The sequence below is a fragment of the Carassius gibelio genome, chromosome B3 (assembly GCF_023724105.1).
Source record: "Carassius gibelio isolate Cgi1373 ecotype wild population from Czech Republic chromosome B3, carGib1.2-hapl.c, whole genome shotgun sequence".
Taxonomy (NCBI): domain Eukaryota; kingdom Metazoa; phylum Chordata; class Actinopteri; order Cypriniformes; family Cyprinidae; genus Carassius; species Carassius gibelio.
The window spans coordinates 54,092,730-54,119,233 of record NC_068398.1 but is presented as its reverse complement, the minus strand read 5'-3'; the positions used below and the strand labels follow the sequence as shown (position 1 = coordinate 54,119,233).

Below are 26,504 nucleotides of genomic sequence, written 5' to 3'. Positions count from 1 at the left end.
ATCTTTGTCTGTTTTGTCTTTGACTTATGTTTCTTTCTTTGTCATTTCTTTACACATTGCTTTGTCTTTGTGTCTTTGTGTGTTCAAACTCCTTTCTTCCCTTGGTCACACTCTCTTGTTTATTCCCTGTCTTGTTCTCATTTCATCAATTGTTGTCACCTGGCCCCTGTTTACTTTCCTCCATTTATATTGTTCCTTTTCTTCCTCTTGTGTTGGCTGGTTTGTCTTGTTATTGAGTTATTGACTTGCTGCTCTGTTTTTCACTCTTGCCCTGTTATTTTCTGCGATTTTGTGTCCATGTTGTAGTTTTTGCTTTTGATTTCTCTTTTTTGTTTTTTTATTGATTTTCATTGATGTTGCTAATATCTACTCATAATGTTTTCTTTTTCTGTTTATAAGGATCCTTTCTAGTCTTGTATTATCATTATAGCTTTTATTTAAAACTAGTAGTCTATTCTTACATATTTCCTTATTTGTGTAGTTTTTCATTTCTTCTTTCTCTTTCTTTATTTTTTCCCTTTTATTATATCATGTTGTTTCTCCTTGTGTTGTGCCGAGTTGTGTTTTGTTGTCTTGAGTGGTGTCTTGTTGTGTGTTCTTGTGTGTTTGTGCTGTGTTTTCCCTCCAGTCCTGCTTTAACAGCCTGATGCCTGTATCACAAATACTTTGTTTACTGTATGTTTGTAGTCGATCAAACATATTAGATGCACTTGTGGATGTAGAAAAACAAAGTTCTTTAAAGAGAAAGTGTGAATGCTCTAATCCAGGGGTGCCCACCCTTTATTGTCTGGGGTTCTTGTCAAATGACAAATTCAATGAGATCTGCCACCCCCCCCCCCCCCTCCAGATAAAACTTGTGGGGACCAACACATATATCTATATATTCAATTAATCTAATAATTAAATAAAAAATGCTCAATTATGATATTCTTAAATTTTAACATTACTTTGAAAGCACCAGGGTGTAGTCTGGAAAGGTCCACGAGCCTGGACTCAAACTCAGGACAAACAAAGCGCAACTGCGTTTTGTACCACACTTCCCAAAATGTTATCGGAGGTGACAGCTGTCACTCTGAAAATTTTTAAAGATCGACTGCCCTACTAGAAATACTCCATAATCTATAGTGTTTGCTGACTTATTACAGCTTCACTCCACAGTGTTCAGTTTCCTGCAGGATCGCTCTCTTGGATGGTGATGTTGAGTAGTGTCCCTCCACACCATATCTATGGGAAGGAACCAAGGTGTCCGGTGGTGTGATGCTCTCGCTCACCCTTGCTCAGCTGAGTCACTCTTACCATAGCGAATACCTGCTTTATATCTCTCACTGACAGTGAAGATCAATAGTGAAGCTTCGCTCGGTGGGTGACGGTTGGGGTCCAGTTCAGGTTCTCGCGGGAGGAAATCTTTGTCTGTTTTGTCTTTGACTTATGTTTCTTTCTTTGTCAATTCTTTACACATTGCTTTGTCTTTGTGTCTTTGTGTGTTCAAACTCCTTTCTTCCCTTGGTCACGCTCTCTTGTTTATTCCCTGTCTTGTTGTCATTTCATCAATTGTTGTCACCTGGCCCCTGTTTACTTTCCTCCATTTATATTGTTCCGTTTCTTCCTCTTGTGTTGGCTGGTTTGTCTTGTTATTGAGTTATTGACTTGCTGCTCTGTTTTTCACTCTTGCCCTGTTATTTGCTGCGATTGTGTGTCCATGTTATAGTTTTTGCTTTTGATTTCTCTTTTTTGTTTTTTTATTGATTTTCATTGATGTTGCTAATATTTACTCATAATGTTTTCTTTTTCTGTTCATAAGTATCCTTTCTAGTCTTGTATTATCATTATAACTCTTATTTAAAACTGGTAGTCTATTCTTACATATTTTCCTATTTGTGTAGTTTTTCATTTCTTCTTTCTCTTTTTTTATTTTTTCCCTTTTATTATGTCATGTTGTTTCTCCTTGTGTTGGGCCAGGTTGTGTTTTGTTGTCTTGAGTGGTGTCTTGTTGTGTGTTCTTGTGTTTGTGCGGTGTTTTCCCTCCCGTCCTGCTCTAACAGCCTGATGCCTGTATCACAAATACTCTGTTTGCAGTATGTTGTAGTCGATCAAACATATTAGATGCACTTGTGGATGTAGAAAAACAAAGTTCTTTAAAGATAAAGTGTAATCCAGGGGTGCACACCCTTTTTTGTCTGGGGTTCTTGTCAAATAACAAACTCAATGAGATCTACCCCCCCCCACCACCACCACCAAATAAAACTTGTGGGGACCAACACATACAGTATTGTTCAAAATAATAGCAGTACAATGTGACTAACCAGAATAATCAAGGTTTTTCGTATATTTTTTTATTGCTACGTGGCAAACAAGTTACCAGTAGGTTCAGTAGATTCTCAGAAAACAAATGAGACCCAGCATTCATGATATGCACGCTCTTAAGGCTGTGCAATTGGGCAATTAGTTGAATTAGTTGAAAGGGATGTGTTCAAAAAAATAGCAGTGTGGCATTCAATCACTGAGGTCATCAATTTTGTGAAGAAACAGGTGTGAATCAGGTGGCCCCTATTTAAGGATGAAGCCAACACTTGTTGAACATGCATTTGAAAGCTGAGGAAAATGGGTCGTTCAAGACATTGTTCAGAAGAACAGCGTACTTTGATTAAAAAGTTGATTAGAGAGGGGAAAACCTATAAAGAGGTGCAAAAAATGATAGGCTGTTCAGCTAAAATGATCTCCAATGCCTTAAAATGGAGAGCAAAACCAGAGAGACGTGGAAGAAAACGGAAGACAACCATCAAAATGGATAGAAGAATAACCAGAATGGCAAAGGCTCAGCCAATGATCACCTCCAGGATGATCAAAGACAGTCTGGAGTTACCTGTAAGTACTGTGACAGTTAGAAGACGTCTGTGTGAAGCTAATCTATTTTCAAGAATCCCCCGCAAAGTCCCTCTGTTAAAAAAAAGGCATGTGCAGAAGAGGTTACAATTTGCCAAAGAACACATCAACTGGCCTAAAGAGAAATGGAGGAACATTTTGTGGACTGATGAGAGTAAAATTGTTCTTTTTGGGTCCAAGGGCCACAGGCAGTTTGTGAGACGACCCCCAAACTCTGAATTCAAGCCACAGTACACAGTGAAGACAGTGAAACATGGAGGTGCAAGCATCATGATATGGGCATGTTTCTCCTACTATGGTGTTGGGCCTATTTATCGCATACCAGGGATCATGGATCAGTTTGCATATGTTAAAATACTTGAAGAGGTCATGTTGCCCTATGCTGAAGAGGACATGCCCTTGAAATGGTTGTTTCAACAAGACAATGACCCAAAACACACTAGTAAACGGGCAAAGTCTTGGTTCCAAACCAAAAAAATGAATGTTATGGAGTGGCCAGCCCAATCTCCAGACCTTAATCCAATTGAGAACTTGTGGGGTGATATCAAAAATGCTGTTTCTGAAGCAAAACCAAGAAATGTGAATGAATTGTGGAATGTTGTTAAAGAATCATGGAGTGGAATAACAGCTGAGAGGTGCCACAAGTTGGTTGACTCCATGCCACCCAGATGTCAAGCAGTTTTAAAAAACTGTGGTCATACAACTAAATATTAGTTTAGTGATTCACGGGATTGCTAAATCCCAGAAAAAAAAAATGTTTGTACAAAATAGTTTTGAGTTTGTACAGTCAAAGGTAGACACTGCTATTTTTTTGAACACACCCCTTTCAACTAATTGCCCAATTGCACAGCCATAAGAGCGTGCATATCATGAATGCTGGGTCTTGTTTGTTTTCTGACAATCTACTGAACCTACTGGTAACTTGTTTGCCACGTAGCAATAAAAAATATACTAAAAACCTTGATTATTCTGGTTAGTCACATTGTACTGCTATTATTTTGAACAATACTGTATATCTATATATTCAATTAATCTAATATTAAATAAAAAATGCTCATTTATGATTATTCTTCAGTTTTAACATTACTTTGAAAGCACCAGGGTGTAGTCTGGAAAGGTCCACGAGCCTGGACTCAAACACAGGACAAACAAAGCGCAACTGCGTTTTGTACCACACTGCCCAAAATGTTATCGGAGGTGACAGCTGTCACTCTGTGAAATTTTTTTACGATTGACTGCCCTACTAGAAATACTCCATAATCTATAGTGTTTGGTGACTTATTACAGCTTCACTCCTCTGTGTTCAGTTTTCTGCGGGATCGCTGTCTTGGATGGTGATGTTGTGTAGTGTCCCTCCACACCATATCTATGGGAAGGAACCAAGGTGTCCGGTGGTGTGATGCTCTCGCTCACCCTTGCTCAGCTGAGTCACTCTTACCATAGCGAATACCTGCTTTATATCTCTCACTGACAGTGAAGATCAATAGTGAAGCTTCGCTCGGTGGGTGACGGTTGGGGTCCAGTTCAGGTTCTCGCGGGAGGCAATCTTTGTCTGTTTTGTCTTTGACTTATGTTTCTTTCTTTGTCATTTCTTTACACATTGCTTTGTCTTTGTGTCTTTGTGTGTTCAAACTCCTTTCTTCCCTTGGTCACACTCTCTTGTTTATTCCCTGTCTTGTTCTCATTTCATCAATTGTTGTCACCTGGCCCCTGTTTACTTTCCTCCATTTATATTGTTCCTTTTCTTCCTCTTGTGTTGGCTGGTTTGTCTTGTTATTGAGTTATTGACTTGCTGCTCTGTTTTTCACTCTTGCCCTGTTATTTTCTGCGATTTTGTGTCCATGTTGTAGTTTTTGCTTTTGATTTCTCTTTTTTGTTTTTTTATTGATTTTCATTGATGTTGCTAATATCTACTCATAATGTTTTCTTTTTCTGTTTATAAGGATCCTTTCTAGTGTTGTATTATCATTATAGCTTTTATTTAAAACTAGTAGTCTATTCTTACATATTTCCTTATTTGTGTAGTTTTTCATTTCTTCTTTCTCTTTCTTTATTTTTTCCCTTTTATTATATCATGTTGTTTCTCCTTGTGTTGTGCCGAGTTGTGTTTTGTTGTCTTGAGTGGTGTCTTGTTGTGTGTTCTTGTGTGTTTGTGCTGTGTTTTCCCTCCAGTCCTGCTTTAACAGCCTGATGCCTGTATCACAAATACTTTGTTTACTGTATGTTTGTAGTCGATCAAACATATTAGATGCACTTGTGGATGTAGAAAAACAAAGTTCTTTAAAGAGAAAGTGTGAATGCTCTAATCCAGGGGTGCCCACCCTTTATTGTCTGGGGTTCTTGTCAAATGACAAATTCAATGAGATCTGCCCCCCCCCCCTCCAGATAAAACTTGTGGGGACCAACACATATATCTATATATTCAATTAATCTAATAATTAAATAAAAAATGCTCAATTATGATATTCTTAAATTTTAACATTACTTTGAAAGCACCAGGGTGTAGTCTGGAAAGGTCCACGAGCCTGGACTCAAACTCAGGACAAACAAAGCGCAACTGCGTTTTGTACCACACTGCCCAAAATGTTATCGGAGGTGACAGCTGTCACTCTGTGAAATGTTTTTACGATTGACTGCCCTACTAGAAATACTCCATAATCTTTAGTGTTTGGTGACTTATTACAGCTTCACTCCTCTGTGTTATGTTTTCTGCGGGATTGCTGTCTTGGATGGTGATGTTGAGTAGTGTCCCTCCACACCATATCTATGGGAAGGAACCAAGGTGTCCGGTGGTGTGATGCTCTCGCTCACCCTTGCTCAGCTGAGTCACTTTTACCATAGCGAATACCTGCTTTATATCTCTCACTGTCAGTGAAGATCAATAGTGAAGCTTCGCTCGGTGGGTGACGGTTGGGGTCCAGTTCAGGTTCTCGCGGGAGGCAATCTTTGTCTGTTTTGTCTTTGACTTATGTTTCTTTCTTTGTCATTTCTTTACACATTGCTTTGTCTTTGTGTCTTTGTGTGTTCAAACTCCTTTCTTCCCTTGGTCACACTCTCTTGTTTATTCCCTGTCTTGTTCTCATTTCATTAATTGTTGTCACCTGGCCCCTGTTTACTTTCCTCCATTTATATTGTTCCGTTTCTTCCTCTTGTGTTGGCTGGTTTGTCTTGTTATTGAGTTATTGACTTGCTGCTCTGTTTTTCACTCTTGCCCTGTTATTTTCTGCGATTTTGTGTCCATGTTGTAGTTTTTGCTTTTGATTTCTCTTTTTTGTTTTTTTATTGATTTTCATTGATGTTGCTAATATTTACTCATGTTTTCTTTTTCTGTTCATAAGGATCCTTTCTAGTCTTGTATTATCATTATAGCTTTTATTTAAAACTAGTAGTCTATTCTTACATATTTCCTTATTTGTGTAGTTTTTCATTTCTTCTTTCTCTTTCTTTATTTTTTCCCTTTTATTATATCATGTTGTGTCTCCTTGTGTTGTGCCGAGTTGTGTTTTGTTGTCTTGAGTGGTGTCTTGTTGTGTGTTCTTGTGTGTTTGTGCTGTGTTTTCCCTCCAGTCCTGCTTTAACAGCCTGATGCCTGTATCACAAATACTTTGTTTACTGTATGTTTGTAGTCGATCAAACATATTAGATGCACTTGTGGATGTAGAAAAACAAAGTTCTTTAAAGAGAAAGTGTGAATGCTCTAATCCAGGGGTGCCCACCCTTTATTGTCTGGGGTTCTTGTCAAATGACAAATTCAATGAGATCTGCCCCCCCCCCCCCCCTCCAGATAAAACTTGTGGGGACCAACACATATATCTATATATTCAATTAATCTAATAATTAAATAAAAAATGCTCAATTATGATATTCTTAAATTTTAACATTACTTTGAAAGCACCAGGGTGTAGTCTGGAAAGGTCCACGAGCCTGGACTCAAACTCAGGACAAACAAAGCGCAACTGCGTTTTGTACCACACTTCCCAAAATGTTATCGGAGGTGACAGCTGTCACCCTGAAAAATTTTAAAGATTGACTGCCCTACTAGAAATACTCCATAATCTATAGTGTTTGCTGACTTATTACAGCTTCACTCCACAGTGTTCAGTTTCCTGCAGGATCGCTCTCTTGGATGGTGATGTTGAGTAGTGTCCCTCCACACCATATCTATGGGAAGGAACCAAGGTGTCCGGTGGTGTGATGCTCTCGCTCACCCTTGCTCAGCTGAGTCACTCTTACCATAGCGAATACCTGCTTTATATCTCTCACTGACAGTGAAGATCAATAGTGAAGCTTCGCTCGGTGGGTGACGGTTGGGGTCCAGTTCAGGTTCTCGCGGGAGGAAATCTTTGTCTGTTTTGTCTTTGACTTATGTTTCTTTCTTTGTCAATTCTTTACACATTGCTTTGTCTTTGTGTCTTTGTGTGTTCAAACTCCTTTCTTCCCTTGGTCACGCTCTCTTGTTTATTCCCTGTCTTGTTGTCATTTCATCAATTGTTGTCACCTGGCCCCTGTTTACTTTCCTCCATTTATATTGTTCCGTTTCTTCCTCTTGTGTTGGCTGGTTTGTCTTGTTATTGAGTTATTGACTTGCTGCTCTGTTTTTCACTCTTGCCCTGTTATTTGCTGCGATTGTGTGTCCATGTTATAGTTTTTGCTTTTGATTTCTCTTTTTTGTTTTTTTATTGATTTTCATTGATGTTGCTAATATTTACTCATAATGTTTTCTTTTTCTGTTCATAAGTATCCTTTCTAGTCTTGTATTATCATTATAACTCTTATTTAAAACTGGTAGTCTATTCTTACATATTTTCCTATTTGTGTAGTTTTTCATTTCTTCTTTCTCTTTTTTTATTTTTTCCCTTTTATTATGTCATGTTGTTTCTCCTTGTTTTGGGCCAGGTTGTGTTTTGTTGTCTTGAGTGGTGTCTTGTTGTGTGTTCTTGTGTTTGTGCGGTGTTTTCCCTCCCGTCCTGCTCTAACAGCCTGATGCCTGTATCACAAATACTCTGTTTGCAGTATGTTGTAGTCGATCAAACATATTAGATGCACTTGTGGATGTAGAAAAACAAAGTTCTTTAAAGATAAAGTGTAATCCAGGGGTGCACACCCTTTTTTGTCTGGGGTTCTTGTCAAATAACAAACTCAATGAGATCTACCCCCCCCCCCCCACCACCACCAAATAAAACTTGTGGGGACCAACACATACAGTATTGTTCAAAATAATAGCAGTACAATGTGACTAACCAGAATAATCAAGGTTTTTCGTATATTTTTTTATTGCTACGTGGCAAACAAGTTACCAGTAGGTTCAGTAGATTCTCAGAAAACAAATGAGACCCAGCATTCATGATATGCACGCTCTTAAGGCTGTGCAATTGGGCAATTAGTTGAATTAGTTGAAAGGGATGTGTTCAAAAAAATAGCAGTGTGGCATTCAATCACTGAGGTCATCAATTTTGTGAAGAAACAGGTGTGAATCAGGTGGCCCCTATTTAAGGATGAAGCCAACACTTGTTGAACATGCATTTGAAAGCTGAGGAAAATGGGTCGTTCAAGACATTGTTCAGAAGAACAGCGTACTTTGATTAAAAAGTTGATTAGAGAGGGGAAAACCTATAAAGAGGTGCAAAAAATGATAGGCTGTTCAGCTAAAATGATCTCCAATGCCTTAAAATGGAGAGCAAAACCAGAGAGACGTGGAAGAAAACGGAAGACAACCATCAAAATGGATAGAAGAATAACCAGAATGGCAAAGGCTCAGCCAATGATCACCTCCAGGATGATCAAAGACAGTCTGGAGTTACCTGTAAGTACTGTGACAGTTAGAAGACGTCTGTGTGAAGCTAATCTATTTTCAAGAATCCCCCGCAAAGTCCCTCTGTTAAAAAAAAGGCATGTGCAGAAGAGGTTACAATTTGCCAAAGAACACATCAACTGGCCTAAAGAGAAATGGAGGAACATTTTGTGGACTGATGAGAGTAAAATTGTTCTTTTTGGGTCCAAGGGCCACAGGCAGTTTGTGAGACGACCCCCAAACTCTGAATTCAAGCCACAGTACACAGTGAAGACAGTGAAGCATGGAGGTGCAAGCATCATGATATGGGCATGTTTCTCCTACTATGGTGTTGGGCCTATTTATCGCATACCAGGGATCATGGATCAGTTTGCATATGTTAAAATACTTGAAGAGGTCATGTTGCCCAATGCTGAAGAGGACATGCCCTTGAAATGGTTGTTTCAACAAGACAATGACCCAAAACACACTAGTAAACGGGCAAAGTCTTGGTTCCAAACCAAAAAAATTAATGTTATGGAGTGGCCAGCCCAATCTCCAGACCTTAATCCAATTGAGAACTTGTGGGGTGATATCAAAAATGCTGTTTCTGAAGCAAAACCAAGAAATGTGAATGAATTGTGGAATGTTGTTAAAGAATCATGGAGTGGAATAACAGCTGAGAGGTGCCACAAGTTGGTTGACTCCATGCCACCCAGATGTCAAGCAGTTTTAAAAAACTGTGGTCATACAACTAAATATTAGTTTAGTGATTCACAGGATTGCTAAATCCCAGAAAAAAAAAATGTTTGTACAAAATAGTTTTGAGTTTGTACAGTCAAAGGTAGACACTGCTATTTTTTTGAACACACCCCTTTCAACTAATTGCCCAATTGCACAGCCATAAGAGCGTGCATATCATGAATGCTGGGTCTTGTTTGTTTTCTGACAATCTACTGAACCTACTGGTAACTTGTTTGCCACGTAGCAATAAAAAATATACTAAAAACCTTGATTATTCTGGTTAGTCACATTGTACTGCTATTATTTTGAACAATACTGTATATCTATATATTCAATTAATCTAATATTAAATAAAAAATGCTCATTTATGATTATTCTTCAGTTTTAACATTACTTTGAAAGCACCAGGGTGTAGTCTGGAAAGGTCCACGAGCCTGGACTCAAACACAGGACAAACAAAGCGCAACTGCGTTTTGTACCACACTGCCCAAAATGTTATCGGAGGTGACAGCTGTCACTCTGTGAAATTTTTTTACGATTGACTGCCCTACTAGAAATACTCCATAATCTATAGTGTTTGGTGACTTATTACAGCTTCACTCCTCTGTGTTCAGTTTTCTGCGGGATCGCTGTCTTGGATGGTGATGTTGTGTAGTGTCCCTCCACACCATATCTATGGGAAGGAACCAAGGTGTCCGGTGGTGTGATGCTCTCGCTCACCCTTGCTCAGCTGAGTCACTCTTACCATAGCGAATACCTGCTTTATATCTCTCACTGACAGTGAAGATCAATAGTGAAGCTTCGCTCGGTGGGTGACGGTTGGGGTCCAGTTCAGGTTCTCGCGGGAGGAAATCTTTGTCTGTTTTGTCTTTGACTTATGTTTCTTTCTTTGTCATTTCTTTACACATTGCTTTTCCTTTGTGTCTTTGTGTGTTCAAACTCCTTTCTTCCCTTGGTCACACTCTCTTGTTTATTCCCTGTCTTGTTCTCATTTTATCAATTGTTGTGACCTGGCCCCTTTTTACTTTCCTCCATTTATATTCTTCCTTTTCTTCCTCTTGTGTTGGCTGGTTTGTCTTGTTATTGAGTTCAATCAATCAATCAATCAATCACCTTTATTTATATAGTGCTTTAAACAAAATACATTGCGCCAAAGCACTGAACAACATTCATTTGGAAAACAGTGTCTCAATAATGCAAAATGATAGTTAAAGGCAGTTCATCATTGAATTCAGTTATGTAATCTCTGTTCATTTGAAATAGTGTCTGTTTTAATTTGCAATCAAGTCAATGATATCGCTGTAGATGAAGTGATTGACTTGTTATTGTTATTGTTAAGTTATTGACTTGCTGCTCTGTTTTTCACTCTTGCCCTGTTATTTTCTGCGATTTTGTGTCCATGTTGTAGTTTTTGCTTTTGATTTCTCTTTTTTTTTTTTTATTGATTTTCATTGATGTTGCTAATATTTACTCATGTTTTCTTTTTCTGTTCATAAGGATCCTTTCTAGTCTTGTATTATCATTATAACTCTTATTTAAAACTGGTAGTCTATTCTTACATATTTTCCTATTTGTGTAGTTTTTCATTTCTTCTTTCTCTTTTTTTATTTTTTCCCTTTTATTATGTCATGTTGTTTCTCCTTGTGTTGGGCCGGGTTGTGTTTTGTTGTCTTGAGTGGTGTCTTGTTGTGTGTTGTGTTTGTGCGGTGTTTTCCCTCCCGTCCTGCTCTAACAGCCTGATGCCTGTATCACAAATACTCTGTTTGCAGTATGTTGTAGTCGATCAAACATATTAGATGCACTTGTGGATGTAGAAAAACAAAGTTCTTTAAAGATAAAGTGTAATCCAGGGGTGCACACCCTTTTTTGTCTGGGGTTCTTGTCAAATAACAAACTCAATGAGATCTACCCACCCCCCCCCCCCACCACCACCAAATAAAACTTGTGGGGACCAACACACATATATCTATATATTCAATTAATCTAATATTAAATAAAAATGCTCATTTATGATTATTCTTCAGTTTTAACATTACTTTGAAAGCACCAGGGTGTAGTCTGGAAAGGTCCACGAGCCTGGACTCAAACACAGGACAAACAAAGCGCAACTGCGTTTTGTACCACACTGCCCAAAATGTTATCGGAGGTGACAGCTGTCACTCTGTGAAATTTTTTTACGATTGACTGCCCTACTAGAAATACTCCATAATCTATAGTGTTTGGTGACTTATTACAGCTTCACTCCTCTGTGTTCAGTTTTCTGCGGGATCGCTGTCTTGGATGGTGATGTTGTGTAGTGTCCCGGAAGGAACCAAGGTGTTTCTTTCTTTGTCATTTCTTTACACATTGCTTTGTCTTTGTGTCTTTGTGTGTTCAAACTCCTTTCTTCCCTTGGTCACGCTCTCTTGTTTATTCCCTGTCTTGTTGTCATTTCATCAATTGTTGTCACCTGGCCCCTGTTTACTTTCCTCCATTTATATTGTTCCGTTTCTTCCTCTTGTGTTGGCTGGTTTGTCTTGTTATTGAGTTATTGACTTGCTGCTCTGTTTTTCACTCTTGCCCTGTTATTTGCTACGATTGTGTGTCCATGTTATAGTTTTTGCTTTTGATTTCTCTTTTTTGTTTTTTTTATTGATTTTCATTGATGTTGCTAATATTTACTCATATTGTTTTCTTTTTCTGTTCATAAGGATCATTTCTAGTCTTGTATTATCATTATAGCTTTTATTTAAAACTAGTAGTCTATTCTTACATATTTCCTTATTTGTGTAGTTTTTCATTTCTTCTTTCTCTTTCTTTATTTTTTCCCTTTTATTATATCATGTTGTTTCTCCTTGTGTTGTGCCGAGTTGTGTTTTGTTGTCTTGAGTGGTGTCTTGTTGTGTGTTCTTGTGTGTTTGTGCTGTGTTTTCCCTCCAGTCCTGCTTTAACAGCCTGATGCCTGTATCACAAATACTTTGTTTACTGTATGTTTGTAGTCGATCAAACATATTAGATGCACTTGTGGATGTAGAAAAACAAAGTTCTTTAAAGAGAAAGTGTGAATGCTCTAATCCAGGGGTGCCCAACCTTTATTGTCTGGGGTTCTTGTCAAATGACAAATTCAATGAGATCTGCCCCCCCCCCCCCTCCAGATAAAACTTGTGGGGACCAACACATATATCTATATATTCAATTAATCTAATATTAAATAAAAAATGCTCATTTATGATTATTCTTCAGTTTTAACATTACTTTGAAAGCACCAGGGTGTAGTCTGGAAAGGTCCACGAGCCTGGACTCAAACACAGGACAAACAAAGCGCAACTGCGTTTTGTACCATACTGCCCAAAATGTTATCGGAGGTGACAGCTGTCACTCTGTGAAATTTTTTTACGATTGACTGCCCTACTAGAAATACTCCATAATCTATAGTGTTTGGTGACTTATTACAGCTTCACTCCTCTGTGTTCAGTTTTCTGCGGGATCGCTGTCTTGGATGGTGATGTTGTGTAGTGTCCCTCCACACCATATCTATGGGAAGGAACCAAGGTGTCCGGTGGTGTGATGCTCTCGCTCACCCTTGCTCAGCTGAGTCACTCTTACCATAGCGAATACCTGCTTTATATCTCTCACTGACAGTGAAGATCAATAGTGAAGCTTCGCTCGGTGGGTGACGGTTGGGGTCCAGTTCAGGTTCTCGCGGGAGGCAATCTTTGTCTGTTTTTTCTTTGACTTATGTTTCTTTCTTTGTCATTTCTTTACACATTGCTTTGTCTTTGTGTCTTTGTGTTTTCAAACTCCTTTCTTCCCTTGGTCACGCTCTCTTGTTTATTCCCTGTCTTGTTCTCATTTCATCAATTGTTGTCACCTGGCCCCTGTTTACTTTCCTCCATTTATATTGTTTCTTTTCTTCCTCTTGTGTTGGCTGGTTTGTCTTGTTATTGAGTTATTGACTTGCTGCTCTGTTTTTCACTCTTGCCCTGTTATTTTCTGCGATTTTGTGTCCATGTTGTAGTTTTTGCTTTTGATTTCTCTTTTTTGTTTTTTTATTGATTTTCATTGATGTTGCTAATATCTACTCATAATGTTTTCTTTTTCTGTTTATAAGGATCCTTTCTAGTCTTGTATTATCATTATAGCTTTTATTTAAAACTAGTAGTCTATTCTTACATATTTCCTTATTTGTGTAGTTTTTCATTTCTTCTTTCTCTTTCTTTATTTTTTCCCTTTTATTATATCATGTTGTTTCTCCTTGTGTTGTGCCGAGTTGTGTTTTGTTGTCTTGAGTGGTGTCTTGTTGTGTGTTCTTGTGTGTTTGTGCTGTGTTTACCCTCCAGTCCTGCTTTAACAGCCTGATGCCTGTATCACAAATACTCTGTTTGCAGTATGTTTGTAGTCGATCAAACATATTAGATGCACTTGTGGATGTAGAAAAACAAAGTTCTTTAAAGATAAAGTGTGAATGCTCTAATCCAGGGGTGCCCACCCTTGTCTGGGGTTCTTGTCAAATGACAAATTCAATGAGATCTGTCAGCCCCCCCCCCCCCCCCCCCCCCACCCCTCCAGATAAAACTTGTGGGGACCAACACATATATATGTATTCAATTAATCTAATAATTAAATAAAAAATGCTCAATTATGATATTCTTAAATTTTAACATTACTTTGAAAGCACCAGGGTGTAGTCTGGAAAGGTCCACGAGCCTGGGCTCAAACTCAGGACAAACAAAGCGCAACTGCGTTTTGTACTACACGTCCCAAAATGTTATCGGAGGTGACAGCTGTCATTCTGAAAAATTTTAAAGATTGACTGCCCTACTAGAAATACTCCATAATCTATAGTGTCTGGTGACTTATTACAGCTTCACTCCACTGTGTTCAGTTTCCTGCGGGATCGCTGTCTTGGATGGTGATGTTGAGTAGTGTCCCTCCACACCATATCTATGGGAAGGAACCAAGGTGTCCGGTGGTGTAATGCTCTCACTCACCCTTGCTCAGCTGAGTCACTCTTACCATAGCAAATACCTGCTTTATATCTCTCACTGACAGTGAAGATCAATAGCGAAGCTTTGCTCTGTGGGTGACGGTTGGGGTCCAGTTCAGGTTCTCGCGGGAGGCAAACTTTGTCTGTTTTGTCTTTGATTTATGTTTCTTTCTTTGTCATTTCTTTACACATTGCTTTGTCTTTGTGTCTTTTGTGTGTTCAAACTCCTTTCTTACCTTGGTCACACTCTCTTGTTTATTCCCTGTCTTGTTCTCATTTCATCAATTGTTGTCACCTGGCCCATTTACTTGCCTCCATTTATATTGTTCCGTTTCTTCCTCTTGTGTTTGCTGGTTTGTCTTGTTATTGAGTTATTGATTTCCTGCTCTGTTTTCCACTCTTGCCCTGTTATTTTCTGCGATTGTGTGTCCATGTTATAGTTTTTGCTTTTGATTTATCTTTTTTGTTTTTTTATTGATTTTCATTGATGTTGCTAATATTTACTCATAATGTTTTCTTTTTCTGTTCATAAGTATCCTTTCTAGTCTTGTATTATCATTATAGCTTTTATTTAAAACTGGTAGTCTATTCTTACATATTTCCTTATTTGTGTAGTTTTTCATTTCTTCTTTCTCTTTCTTTATTTTTTCCCTTTTATTATGTCATGTTGTTTCTCCTTGTGTTGTGCCGGGTTTTGTTTTGTTGTCTTGAGTGGTGTCTTGTTGTGTGTTCTTGTGTTTGTGCTGTGTTTTCCCTCCAGTCCTGCTCTAACAGCCTGATGCCTGTATCACAAATACTCTGTTTGCAGTATGTTGTAGTCGATCAAACATATTAGATGCACTTGTGGATGCAGAAAAACAAAGTTCTTTTAAGAAAAAGTGTGAATGCTCTAATCCAGGGGTGCCCACCCTTTATTGTCTGGGGTTCTTGTCAAATGACAAATTCAATGAGATCTGTACCCCCCCCCCCCCCCCCAGATAAAACTTGTGGGGACCAACACATATATCTATATATTCAATTAATCTAATAATTAAATAAAAAATGCTCAATTATGATATTCTTAAATTTTAACATTACTTTGAAAGCACCAGGGTGTAGTCTGGAAAGGTCCACGAGCCTGGACTCAAACTCAGGACAAACAAAGCGCAACTGCGTTTTGTACCACACTTCCCAAAATGTTATCGGAGGTGACAGCTGTCACTCTGAAAAATTTTAAAGATTGACTGCCCTACTAGAAATACTCCATAATCTATAGTGTTTGCTGACTTATTACAGCTTCACTCCACAGTGTTCAGTTTCCTGCAGGATCGCTCTCTTGGATGGTGATGTTGAGTAGTGTCCCTCCATACCATATCTATGGGAAGGAACCAAGATGTCCGGTGGTGTGATGCTCTCGCTCACCCTTGCTCAGCTTAGTCACTCTTACCATAGCAAATACCTGCTTTATATCTCTCACTGACAGTGAAGATCAATAGTGAAGCTTCGCTCGGTGGGTGACGGTTGGGGTCCAGTTCAGGTTCTCGCGGGAGGCAATCTTTGTCTGTTTTGTCTTTGACTTATGTTTCTTTCTTTGTCATTTCTTTACACATTGCTTTGTCTTTGTGTCTTTGTGTGTTCAATCTCCTTTCTTCCCTTGGTCACGCTCTCTTGTTTATTCCCTGTCTTGTTCTCATTTCATCAATTGTGGTCACCTGGCCCCTGTTTACTTTCCTCCATTTATATTGTTCAGTTTCTTCCTCTTGTGTTTGCTGGTTTGTCTTGTTTTTGAGTTAATGACTTGCTGCTCTGTTTTCCACTCTTGCCCTATTATTTGCTGCGATTGTGTGTCCATGTTGTAGTTTTTGATTTTGATTTCTCTTTTGTTTATATTGATTTTCATTGATGTTGCTAATATTTACTCATAATTTTTTCTTTTTCTGTTCATAAGTATCCTTTCTAGTCTTGTATTATCATTATAGCTTTTATTTAAAACTGGTAGTCTAATCTTACATATTTCTTTATTTGTGTAGTTTTTCATTTCTTCTTTCTCTTGCTCTATTTTTCACCTTTTATTATGTCATGTTGTTTCTCCTTGTGTTGTGCCGGGTTGTGTTTTGTTGTCTTGAGTGGTGTCTTGTTGTGTGTATGTGCTGTGTTTTCCCTCCAGTCCTGCTCTAACAGCCTGATGCCTGTATCACAAATACTCTGTTTGCAGTATGTTTATAGTCGATCAAACATATTAGATGCACTTGTGGATGTAGAAAAACAAAGTTCTTTAAAGATAAAGTGTGAATGTTCTAATCCAGGGGTGCCCACCCTATTTTTGTCTGGGGTTCTTGTCAAATGACAAACTCAATGAGATCTACCCCCCCCCCCCCCCCCCCCCCCACCAAATAAAACTTTTGGGGACCAACACATATATCTATATAATCAATTAATCTATTAATTAAATAAAAATGCTCAATTATGATATTCTTAAATTTTAACATTACTTTGAAAGCACCAGGGTGTAGTCTGGAAAGGTCCACGAGCCTGGACTCAAACCCAGGACAATCAAAGCGCAACCGCGTTTTGTACCACGCTGCCCAAAATGTTATTGGAGGTGACAGCTGTCACTCTGAAAAATTGTAACGATTGACTTAGCGCTAGACGATTATGGCCTAAATTCAAAACCTCGATTAATTGAACATTTTCCCTCTATTACGATTAATGAATGATTATTTTGTTTCTGTTTTGTTATTTTGCCCTCATAGTTCACTGACAAGGTTTGTACTGTAAATATGTTTGACTATCAGCAGTTACTAAAAATTACCATAGTAAAGAAGTGTGAGCACCCAAGGATTAGAGCATTCACACTTTATTCTTAAAGAAGTGCATCTATTATGTTTGATCGACTGCATACTTACTGCAAACAGTGTATTTGTGATACAGGCATCAATCTGGTAGAGCACAGCACAAACACACAACAAGACACCACTCAAGACAAAAAAACTTTTTACAACACTTTAATATTTGAAATTTATATTAACTTAATATAAAATTTATATTAACTTAAATTAAGTTTATATAAATTTCAAATATTAAAGTGTTAAAGACAAGTAAACAGTCAGTAAAGAGTTGTAAAAAGTTGTTTTTTTGTCTTGAGTGGTGTCTTGTTTTTGTTTTTTTTGGTGTCGTGTGTTTGTGCTGTGTGCTGTGCTCTACCAGATTGATGCCTGTATCACAAATACACTGTTTGCAGTAAGTATGCAGTCGATCAAACATAATAGATGCACTTCTTTAAGAATAAAGTGTGAATGCTCTAATCCTTGGGTGCTCACACTTCTTTTTCAGATCTACTAAAAAAAAAAAAAAAAAAACTTGTGGGGACCAACACATTTATCTATAATAATAATAATTGACAACAGAATAAGAGTTTATTGTATTTTACCCAACAGAGTTTATGGCCCAAATATGACCTAGGTTTGGCTCTGGGAGGATTTAAATGAGAAGTTTGGGACAAATTTAAATTCAAGCAATTAACAGCTGGCAATTTTATTGCAAGGACTAAAAAAAAAGACTTTGAGAGAACAATTCTCCACAATGTACATGAAATCACAATTGTCTGGTTTCCACTCAAAACCATGAACCAACAAAACAAAATGGTTCAAACTCTGTCCAAAGTTGAATGTGGAGTCAAGGAATAAAATAAAACAAAAAGTCTCAATAGTCCTTCTGGATCCTGTGTGTGTGTGTGTGTTTGAGTGAAGTACTCAAATGTCCATTGTGTGTAAAGGCTTTTTTGTGTTTTCTACTCGGGTAGTGTAAATGTGCTTAGCTCCCAGTTCGGATCCATGTTGAATCACGATAATTCTTTTGAATCATAGATAAGGGTCTGGATTGCCGTTCAAAGTTGAATCACTCTAACGGAATCAGCGCTCCTGAGGTGTCTGCCGTTGCTCAGCAACCATGACCTGCTCTCTTCATGAGGACGTGGAAATTTCAGCAATGGATAAATGGATTTGCAGCACTAAAAATTGCTTGCAGTAGCTCTGCTACTAAATTAATTTAAAAATGGCAATCCATATACAGTTGTGATCAGCTGTTCCTTCATCTTGGCTAAGCTTTCAATGTTGTTACGGAAAAGGTGAGAAAGCTACATGACCTGCGGTGTGCTTACAGTATTCTGAAAAGTTGATATTTTTTTAACTCGATGCGGTGCGGACGTGCCTGGAAAAAAAACAAAAGCGTCACACCAAGTGCGCGTTGCGACTGATTACAAAAGACGCGATATGTGAACGGCCCCTAACTGTTCTCTTGCTCCATCCACATGTACAGCGGAGACAACATCAGAGGCCGTTATCTCTAATCCACGTCAAAATATTGTCACGCGCGATAGGGGCAGCGCCGTGGAAAAAACAAGGTCAGGGTCCACAAATGCAGGTAAGAACAAAAAGGCCAACATGGCAAAAACAAACAGAAACAAATGACAGGGAACAAGCCGAAACAGCACAAGCACTAGAGACACGGTTCACAATTAACATTACAATAATCCAGGCAGGCAGAGTGGTGTGTGAGACCAAACTATATACTAGTGAACAAATGGGGAGCAGCTGTGTGTGTGAGTAATTGAACAGGTGTGCAGAGTGAACCAGGTAATGAGTCCGGGAGCAATGGAGAAACACAGGTGGAGCAACTAAACAGTAATGAGGTGACAAGGTGGGCGGGGTCAGAAAAGGACAGGAGAGAGCACATGGCACCAAATAAACACAACACTCACAGAAGACAGTGACAGAAAGACAGAAGACTGTGACAAATATTAGTTAAAATTGGCCCTAGTATGAGAATACTTTTTGTATAGAAAAGACAAATGCTTATTTTTCCTTGAAGGGTAGACAAAGTTAGCAAAAACTGTCAGGGTCAGGGTATATTCTTGCAAACCATTTACCAATCACGTTTCGCAATCAGCGAAGAAATCTTTGGTACATGCCTCTATCAACACGCGATGGGTAAATCGTGAAGCACAATGTTCTCTGTGTTTTCCATCACTATATTATAGAAAGAACAAGGTTTGAGAAGTAGAAGGCAGGGCAACAGTTAAAACATTTCAAAGTTAAAGTTCATGCAAAAAGATTTTAACAGACAAGTTTCAGTCAAATATTTATGGTTTATGCCAATAACAAAACCCAGTGTTAAAGCAGAGTGCAAACAATTATATCTGGAACATTAGAATACTGTAGAGAATATGCGGTCACTTCCACGAATTCATCGAATTTGCGGGGCTAAAGAACACGTTTTTTTAGGGATCACATGTAGGCTATAATTATAATTATATAATTGGGTAGTTCACCCAAAAATGAACATTGTCATTAATGACTCACCCTCATGTCGTTCCAAACCCGTAAGACCTCCGTTCATCTTCGGAACACAGTTTAAGATATTTTAGATTTAGTCCGAGAGCTTTATGTCCCTCCATTGGAAACGTATGTACGGTATACTGTCCATTTCCAGAAAGGTAATAAAAACATCTTCAAAGTAGTCCATGTGACATCTAGAGGGTCAGTTAGAATTTTTTCAAGCATCGAAAATAAATTTTGGTCCAAAAATAGTAAAAACTACAACTTAATTCAGCATTGTCTTCTCTTCCGTGTCTGTTGTGAGCGATTTCAAAACAATGCAGTTTACTGATATCTGGTTAGCGAATGAATCACACGATTAGGGCTGAAACGATTCCTCGAGTAACTCCACTACAAAAAAATGAATTCCTCTGCCTCGAAGCCTCTTTTAATCTATTTTAGATCTCACGTCAGGTTCTTTCGCAATGATTTTATTTATGTGACAACGCGTTACGTCACCCAGAAAGCGGAAGGAGACACAAGCGCTGCGTCCGAAATTACATACTGCAAGGAGTCAGCAATTTTTTGATTTGAGGCCGCAGGCAAACGTAAAGAGAACGTCGTGGCGTGTGTCCATTGCAAGATAGAGCTGGCATACCAGGGCCCTATGATTTCCGTGATGCAGAAAACGCGGACGGAATCGCGGAATCCAGTCATAAAAATGGAATTTACAGTTTAACGCGGAATGGCACGGATTTTGCCAAATTTTGAATTAATTAATCAAAAATAGGTCATTGCACTTACATCAAATCACGATATGGACTAATATCTGTAAATATTAAGACGGAACAGTCTATTTATGAATCCTGCATGTTCTGCGTGTCTGTGTTAATGAATGGAGCGGAAGCGCGTCTTCATTCATTAAACGCACGAGAGCGCGTGATACTCGCAGTGATTTCAGCATCTTCTGTCTCACTAAATAAGGACGTGAACACATGAACAACATCTCCAGAACTGCTCTGACAGTCACTTCATGAGCATCTGACCGTTTGATGTGAGTAGAACTAGCGTCACATCACATACACATAACTGTAAAGGTACCTCAACCCGTCAAAATAAAAGTCCGGTTACAGACTATTGTTCAGAAGAATGTACATAGCCTACTACTAAAAAAAAAAACCATTATTTTATTTTAAGGTTTAATCACACAACATTTCTTCCATGTATTATTTTTAATAGTAAATCCCCTTTGTTTACCAAAAAGTTAAGTTAATTTTCAATAATTAAAAGATTAATTAAATTAATGTTTTATTTGTTTAATGTTTAATGTGCATCTCACGAGTGAAGAACCGTTTCTGTCAGACGTGTCCGATTCGTGAACCGAGGAGCTGATGATACTGCACATGTGTGATTCAGCGTGAAGCAGACCGACACACAGAGTGTCTGAACTGATTCTTTTGGTGATTGATTCTGAACTGATTCTGTGCTAGTGTTATGGGTGCGGGTAAACCGAAGGCTTGAATCAAGGGCAATCATCGCCAATGATGCCATTACGTCGAGCGCAAAAGAACTGGTGAACCGTTTTCTTCAACCGGTTTATTGAATCGAACTGTCCGAAAGAACTACTGGTGATCCGAACACCGATGCAACCGGTTCTTCACTCGTGAACGAGTCAGTCTATTGTTCGTTATCTGGCTCGGCTCGGTGTTCATCACAGCAGTTCAGTCAATGTACTGAGTACATGAATTACTCCGGGATATTGGTTTGTTTGAACTCAGAGGGAGTGTCAGCCACATTAAAAAAGTTAACAGCTTAAGTCATTTGTGGATTAATGCGTATTAGAGATGTAAACCGTTTAAAACGATTCAGTTCGATTTGGTGAACTGAATGATTCGTTCGCGAACCGGAAATCCAGCTGCTTTGATTTGAACTCTCTCTCACACAGACACGGAAGAGAAGACAATGTTGAATAAAGTCATCGTTTTTGCTATTTTTGGACCAAAATGTATTTTCGATGCTTCAAAAAATTCCAACGGACCCTCTGATGTCACATGGACTACTTTGATGTTTTTCTTACCTTTCTGGACATGGACAGTATACCGTACACACAGCTTCAATGGAGGGACTGAGAGCTCTCGGACTAAATCTAAAATATCTTAAACTGTGTTCCGAAGATAAAAGGAGGCCTTACATGTTTGGAACAGCATAAGGGTGAGTTATTAATGACATAATTTTCATTTTTGGGCGAACTAACCCTTTAAGTAATTTGTGGATTAATGCTTATTGGATTTCAAACGATTTTCAAATGATTTTCAAACCATTTCAAATGATTCAGTTCGATTTGGTGAATTGGTTCAAGAAGATCCGGTTACATCGAATGATTTTTTAGCGAACCAGATATCACTAAACTGCAGTGTTTTGAATGGTCTCATAACAGACCCGGAAGAGAAGACAATGCTGAATAAAGTCATAGTTTTTGCTATTTTTGGAATAAAATTTATTGTTGAGGCTTAGAAAAATTGTAACTGACCCTCTGATGTCACATGGACTACTTTGATTATGTTTTTATTACCTTTTTGGACATGGACAGTATACCGTACACACAGTTTCAATTAAGGGACACAAAACTCTCGGACTAAATCTAAAATATCTTAAATTGTTGTTCCGAAGATGAACGGAGGTCTTACGGGTTTGGAATGACATGAGGGTGAGTCATTAATGACATAATTTTCCTTTTTGGGTGAACTAACCCTTTAAGTGACATTTTCAATGCAGGACTTTTACTTGGATCAGAGTATTTTTTACAGTGCTTATTATTACATACATACGAGGATCTTAATACTTTGTCCAAAACAATATTTAATGGGGTTAACTTATAACGTTACCCTCATTGTGGTTAGTCTGCACAAGATCAACAAGCTTGTTTGCTTTGCAGCCACTTTAAATATAAGATAAGCATTCGATCTATGTCAGAGCAGTCACATTTCTTTCTGCAGAATTGTTAGCAGACCGTCCAGAGTGATTTTTGTAGCTCTCGATGGTGGTGGTGTGAACGCGCAGTCAATATCCTAACCTTAGGGAAATCATCTAACTGAAGGACTTATGTGAAGGCTTTGTTTAAACCTCATTACAGGGATTGCATAACTAACACTAAGGGGTTTCCTAATGATGTGTAAGTTAGCCTATCAGGTGGCTTCCTGATTCTGGTAGAACGTCTGGACTCTGGCTCAGGTATTTCCTGCACAGGGGTATTTTCATTTCTTTCAATATTGTCCTCAATCAGTATTTCACTATCATCGTCCTCTTTCTCCCTTAACAGGTTACATCCTATTCCTGATCAAATCCTCAGTACACTCATCATTGTTGGCATCAACGGCCTTGGAATCCAGTTCCTTGACAGGTGAGTTTCCCACATTCTCTTCCAGGGTGTCCTCAGGTAAGTTTGTTTCTCCCTTTTCAGATAAAGCTACTTCTTCCTCTGCATTTCTCCCATCCAATTGCACATGCTATAATTCAATATCAATATTTTCCACACCTCCAAAAGGTTCAAATGGTTGTGCATTTGGATTCAATGTTTCTCACAGGAACTTCCTTCCACTGTGGTGTCTTTTGCCTGTTCTCCGAAGAATCAAACTCAGTCAGGGATTTTTCTCTCAGAAGAAAAGACTTTATTTTAAGCAAAACAAAGCCGAGAGCCCCTTGCAAGGAGATCTCTCGAATGCTATTTGGTTTCTCCTTATATACACTATATGGGGCGGTTCCACATAGTCAAACTTTTCCTTTAGACTACACTTTTCATACATCCCTAGAGAGGAGAGGCCCTCTGCTTGATTTATTCTAAACACAGGCCCTCAATGTATGTCTGACCATGTGTTTCTCATCAGTTTTGTACATTCCAGGGCGTAGGCAACTTTCTATTAGATTTTAGGCCTATAAGATTTTAATAGAATAATAACTAGCAGCAAAAATGGCTAGATTCACAATGATTATATACTTGATTAATTAAAACCTTCCTAATAAAAATCTTCCACACCACCTCTTTTATGTAGGGCACGTCCTTGACAATCATTATGGTAGGATATGTCTTATCTTGCATTATTTTGGGGATGTAGAAATCTGGTTCTCCATCACTATCATACACTTGTTCATCGTCATCCTCTGGAACTATTAGAAGTTCCCTATAACAGTTTTCACTTTTACCTTTCCTTTCCCTTCATCCTGTTGTCTTCATCACTGGAATAGGTGGGGGTTAAGAAACCACAGGGCAGGAGTAAATCTTGATGGAGGGCTCTTTCAGGTCCCTCAGTAGTAAGAGGCTTGGAGAATCAGCTATTTGCTTGACTACTTGGTCTTGCTCCATTCACTCATTACACACAGACTGATATATTTCAAATTAGGGCTGAAACGATTCCTCGAGTAACTCGATTACAAAAAATGATCGAGGCAAATTCCTCTGCCTCGAAACCTCTTTTAATTTATTTTAAATCTCACGTCAGGTTCTTTCGCAATTATTTTTTTAATGTGACACAACGCGTTTATGTCACCCACAAAGTGGAAGGAGACAAGCGCTGCGGCCAAAATCGCATACTGCAAGGAGTCAGCAGTGTTTTGATTTGAGGGCGCGGGCAAACGTAAATAGAACGTTGTGGCGTGTGTCCATTGCAAGATAGAGCTGGCATATGACAACTATGGACCTATGATTCATCGATGCAGAAAACGCGGAGGGAATCGCGGAATCCAGTCATAAAAACGGAATTTACAGTTTAACGATGAATGGCAGGGAATTTGCCAAATTTTGAATGAATTACTGTATTTTCCGGACTATAAGTTGCACTTTTTTTCATAGTATGGCTGGTCCTGCGACTTATAGTCAGGTGTGACTTATTTATCAAAATTAATTTGACATGAACTGAGAGAAATGAACCAAGAGAAAACATTACCGTCTATAGCCGCGAGAGGGCGCTCTATGCAGCTCAGTGCTCCTGTAGACTCTCACTGAAATCATAGAGCGCCCTCTCGCGGCTGTAAACGGTAATGTTTTCTCTTGGTTCTTGGTTCTAAATAAATGCGACTTATAGTCCAGTGCTACTTATATATGTTTTTTTCCTCATCATGACGTATTTTTGGACTGATGCGACTTATACTCTGGTGCGACTTATCAAAAATAGGTCATTGCACTTACATCAAATCACGATATGGACTAATATCTGTAAATATTAAGCCGGAACAGTCTATTTAAATATGAATCCTGCATGTTCTGTGTGTCTCTGTTAATAAATGGGGCAGAAGCGCGTCTTTGTTTATTAACACACACTGAAGTGCGCGTGACGCTCCAGTGATTTCAGCATCTGCTGTCTCACTAAATAAGGACGTGAATACATGAACAACATCTCCAGAACTGCTCTGACAGTCACTTCATGAGCATTTGACCATTTGATTTGAGTAAAACTAGCGTCACATCACATACACAGAATTGTAAAGGTACGTCAACCCGTCAAAATAAAAGTCCGGTTTAAAGACAATTATTTGCCAGATATGTATTACTATTGTTCAGCAGAATGTACATAGCCTACTACAAAAAAATAAATAAAAATCAAACATTATTTTTTTAAGGTTTAATCACACAACATTTCTTCCATGTTTTATTTGTAATAGTAAATCCCCTTTGTTTACCAAAAAGTTAAGTTTGCTTAATTTTCAATAAGATATATTAAATAAATTTTCAAATATATATTAAATAAATGTTTTATGTGTTTAATGTTTAATGTGCATCTCAGAAAATGCTTTATTTAAAACCCCAACTGAATGGCACTTAAATGCACTTAATTCATCTGTAAACTTTATTGTCATTGTTCACTGAACAAGTACAGACAGAGAAACGATGGGTAATAATTAAATGTTTATTTTTGATGTATGCATTGCATTCTATGCATTTAAAAACTTTTTTTTTCTAAAAAAGGAAACTTGGTTGTTAATTTTAAGAGATCCAGGAGTCTTATTTTCTCTTGCATAATTAATATTGCACTTTAATTAAGCAAAAACGCATTTTATCCGATTACTCAATTAATCGATGGAATTTTTGGTAGAATACTCAATTACTAAAATATTCGATAACTACAGCCCTATTTCAAATGTTTATTTCTTTTAATTTTGATGATTATAACTGATAACTAGGGAAAATCCCAAATTTAGTATCTCATAAAATTTGAAAATTGTGAAAAGGTTCAATAATGAAGACACCTGGTGCCACACTATAATCAGCTAATTAACTCAAAACACCTGCAAAGGCCTTTAAATGGTCTCTCAGTTTAGTTCTGTAGGCTACACAATCATGGAGAAGACTGCTGACTTGACAGTTGTCCAAAAGACGACCATTGACACCTTGCACAAGGAGGGCAAGACACAAAAGGTCATTGCAAAAGAGGCTGGGTGATCACAGAGCTCTGTGTCCAAGCACATTAATAGAGAAGTGAAGGGAAGGTAAAGATGTGGTAGAAAAAAGTGTACAAGCAATAGGGATAACCGCACCCTGGAGAGGATTGTGAAACAAAACCCATTCAAAAATCTGGGTTAGATTCACAAAGAGTGGACTGCAGCTGGAGTCAGTGCTTCAAGAACCACTACACACTGACATATGCAAGACATTGGTTTTGCTGTCGCATTCCTTGTGTCAAGCCACTCTTGAACAACAGACAGTGTCAGAAGCCTCTCGCTTCAAAAAGGACTGGACCGCTTCTGAGTGGTCCAAAGTTATGTTCTCTGATGAAAGTAAATTTAGCCTTTCCTTTGGATATCAGGGTCCCAGAGTCTGGAGGAAGAGAGGAGAGGCACACAATCCACGTTGCTT

At 38.3% G+C, this 26,504-nt stretch overlaps 1 protein-coding gene across 1 annotated transcript in view; it reads right to left on the bottom strand.

Moving 5' to 3' along the window:
• The window catches only part of LOC127952488 (uncharacterized), a 217,107-nt gene that overhangs the window by 162,061 nt on the left and 28,542 nt on the right, over positions 1-26,504 (bottom strand). The window lies entirely within an intron of this gene.